Genomic DNA, 4,230 nt, shown 5'->3' on the forward strand with positions numbered 1-4,230 from the left:
AGCTTTTCTTTTCTGAGGAAAAAATAGGCATGGGCTACAGGACTATTTAAAATGTCTCATTTACAGTATAAAACTCAAAGGTAGATGTAATTTTTACACCTATGAGTATTTGTCCAATTTCTGTCTCTTCCTCACCATTGGGTATCTATTCTTTATATGTAAATAAGATAAGGTCATCTGATAGCCTTATTCAGTCTTCATCATTTTCATTCATCATTGTTCCTATGTAGATTATTGGACATTTATTGTAGCACTACATAACTGATTATAAAAATCTGTAAATGAATTAGCACTTTCATATTGAAACAAGCCTGCTAGCCTATGTATAAAATAGCAAAATGTTTGCTGTTTATAAAAAGATGTAATGGGGTGGGGGGTAGGGGTAATTTCAAGTTATTAATTTAAAAATGAACTAGCAATTTTGTACCTGGTGACTTTGTGGTGCACTCACCTCTGATAGTGACTTGAATTCGGTATGTAAAAAGGGTTAATGGTATTTCATTGCTGCTAAAAATGACAACTCCCTCTGTGTCCTGTTTTCTTAAAGCTGTCAGTGTACAAGTGGGTATTTGAATACCAGACCTTACTGTAAACAATAAGAAAGGTGGTATCTAGAGCATGTAAATTGGATATAAAGTTCTTCTCTTAAAGAGTTGATCTAAGAGTATGGCTAAACATCTATATATGCAATCTATTAAAATAACTTAATTCGGCTATTATGTCTTGATTTGATTGCAGTTTTTTCCTAATTATAACAAATTTTCCTCATTGGCCTGTTTTAATCCTGTGCCTAGAAAGAGTACAAAATGCATACTTGAAAAAATTGATATTTAACACTTAACCCACTCCCCCTTCCCCAACTCTTCTACCCCTCTTGTTGATTGTGGTATCTGATCTTGACTAGATAGGCTGAAGGCACATGGTTCCCTCCAAAAACCACTATTGATACCACTGCAAAACAAGCCAGCAAAAAGATAGTGTAGAGAGGTTGGCTTGCTTCCCTCTCTTCCTAACTGCATGTTGAAAAATAAGCCGTTATTGATCTTAAATATCAGATGAGTCATACATTGGGTTATTTTTTATATACATGTATACACAGAATATTTCAAATTGAAAGCAACATCTTAATGGATTCAAAACTATTACAAGCTGTTGTCTAAAACAGATGATAAAAAAATTTATAACTGTAAAAACAAATGCACATTGATATTTAAAATGCATAATTAAGAAAACCCATTGGTGTTGTGTTTTTCTTGTATACCAATAATTAAGCCACTACTGTTGGCACTGTTTGGTTTTCTATTTTAACACTGAAGGAGTGAAAGTATTTCCTATATTTATGAATTTACTACTAAAATCTTGGCAAAAAAAGAAAAAAATTGTCTAAAATGTGTGGGTGAAAACTGTTAATCAAGTGTGTTTCTACTCCCCCCCACCGCCGCCCCCTGAAAGTTGGACACCAACTGTATACCCTAGGTTGCTTAAAGGGATTTCACTATTATATAAAGTCAATAAAAATGAAGTAGTTGTATATATGCAACATTGTGTACAGAGGGGAAATAATGAATAGTATTAAAGAAACATTCTCGTCTTCCTTTACCTTTAATCCCCTAATACCTAGTCTACTTTTTAAATTTTTAGACTTCACTGCTTTTTGAATTCATAATTCTAATTTTCACATTATTGTTAATGGAAAATCATATCTAATAAAGGTTTTAGTTATTCCCATGCACAGTATGAAAATTCTCATTTGCTGAGGTTTTGTTTCCAGAAAGTGTATTTGAGAACATGTTTTATTGTCTCCTGTGTCATATAATCCAAACTAATCTCCATTTACAGACTTCAACTTGAAATTGGGCCTTATTAAGCATTTAAATAGTGTTCAAATGATAGTTTCTAATGCATCAAATATATACCTCAGTTTTCATGATTTCCTTTAACATTATAGTTTGGTATAGATCAAGAATCTCAACATGTATCAGTTTCTAGATGAGGTTGCAGGATATTTGGAAAACTTTTTGAATGTATTTACAATATTATCTTGTAATTAGCTGCATAGGGACTTGTCTTTTTTTCTTTTTACATACAGCTTTTCCTACAGTTTTATTACCCTATAATTTTTTTTTTTAGTTGTAGAAGTTAATTCTGATTTTGTGTGGATTTCAGTATTTGTCATTGTTAATGGCAGATATTAGCATAAATCACTTTTGTAAATGTAAGCTATCTTTTTTTTTTTCCTTGAAAAAGCCTTTCTGTTTATCAGTATTAAATAAAGGAATTTAATCTGTTTCTCTGCAGGTAATAAAATAGTGACACACTGTATTAAGATAGTGACTGCTGGCTGGGTGTGGTGGCTCACACCTGTAATCCCAGCACTTTGGGAGGCCGAGGCGGGTGGATCACAAGGTCAGGAGATTGAGACCATCCTGGCTAACACGGTGAAACCCTGTCTCTACTGAAAATACAAAAAATTAGCCAGGCGTGGTGGTGGGCGCCTGTGGTCCCAGCTACTGATCCAGGCTGAGGCAGGAGAATGGAATGAACCCGGGAAGCGGAACTTGCAGTGAGCCGAGATCGCGCCACTGCACTCCAGCCTGGGAGATAGATAGAGCGAGACCCTGTCTCAAAAAAAAAAAAAAAAAAAAGAGATAGTGACTGCTATATTCAACTCTGGAAGACTAGAGTATAGAGCATGAGTGGCAAAACCACAGCCCTTGGCCCATATGCTGCTATTCAGTCCCAGATGTAGCCCCTGAAGCAAGCATAAAGAAAATGAATTAAAATTGAATTAATATGGAAAGTTAAAAAAATGAATTACATTAATATGACTAAATCATGTCTTTGGCAAAGATCTAACACAATGTCTTAAGTATAATAGGTAGTCTCTAAAATAAATGACAAATTTAAAACATCAGTTATAAAACTGTCAGTTCTTTGTAATTTAAAATTTAGTAAAGATTTTCTGTGACCATTTATCAGTGCCTACTGAATTCTGGCTTTTATCCTTGGTGAGTTGGCCATTCTTGCAATAGCTACTTCACACTTTGGCTCATGGTAAACAAAGGTTACCTGGAAAGTGCTCTTGGAAATAGTACTGTCATCTCTCATTTGGGGGAATTACCTAAATCAGACCTCCAAATTAGAGAAGGCTAAGCCAATAGATTATTTAACAAACAGTTACATTTTAAGTTGACCTGGCAATCCAAAAACTAGCATTAGCAGAAGCAGTATGCTTCTCCAAAGGTCTTCTAGACCCAGGCTGTAATTCAGCTAACTAAAGTTATCCAGTACTGTTCTAGGCCCTTCATCCTTTGTATGTAGTATTACGACTGAGTAAAACAAGCAGTGGGGACAGATATATCCCTTTCGTTTAGGAACCAATACAGCAAGCTACACTCATTGTTGCCCCTTATATAAAGGGTCAAAACATATTCTTATAACCATGCATATCAAAAGAAGCTGGACAATGGTTCTTAAAAAGGAGAGTTAGGCAAAATCTTTGGTTTTAGCACCATAGGAGAAACAAATATCAAATTTTTGCGTATGTATGTGTCTGTATGTGTGAGGTAGTCATCCCCCCTCCAGGTGTTTTTAAGGCACAGGTGAGAATTCACCTTTATATATTTATAGATGCTGGGCCAGGCATGGTGGCTTATACCTGCAATCTAAGCACTTTGGAAGGCTAAAGCAGGAGGATCGCTTGAGCCCAGGAGTTCAGGACTAGCCTAGGCAATACAGCAAGACCCTGTCTTAAAAAATAATAGGCTGGGCATGGTCGATGACTCATGCCTGTAATCCTAGCACTTTGGGAGGCTGAGGTGGACGGAGTACCTGAGGCCAGGAGTTCAAGACCAGCCTGGCCAACGTGGTGAAACCCCGTCTCTACTAAAAATACAAAAATTAGCTGGGCGTGGTGGCACGTGCCTGTAATCCCAGCTACTCGGGAGACTGAGGCAGTAGAATTGCTTCACCCTGGGAGACGGAGATTGCAGTGAGCCAAGATCGCACCACTGCAGTCCAGCCTGGGCTACAGAGTAAGACCCATCTCAGAAAAAAATAATGGTAATCATAGATTCTGCTTTCATATATAAGTTGGAATTTGTCGATTACACACAATATTTGAGCTCTATAACTACCAGAGCCTTTTTTTTTTTTTTTTTTTTTGGAGTCTCGCTCTTGATGCCCAGGCGGGAGTGCAATGGCATGATCTCGGCTCACCTCAACCTCTGC

This window comes from Rhinopithecus bieti, unplaced genomic scaffold, assembly GCF_001698545.2.
Source record: "Rhinopithecus bieti isolate Rb0 unplaced genomic scaffold, ASM169854v2 scaffold_20891, whole genome shotgun sequence".
Taxonomy (NCBI): domain Eukaryota; kingdom Metazoa; phylum Chordata; class Mammalia; order Primates; family Cercopithecidae; genus Rhinopithecus; species Rhinopithecus bieti.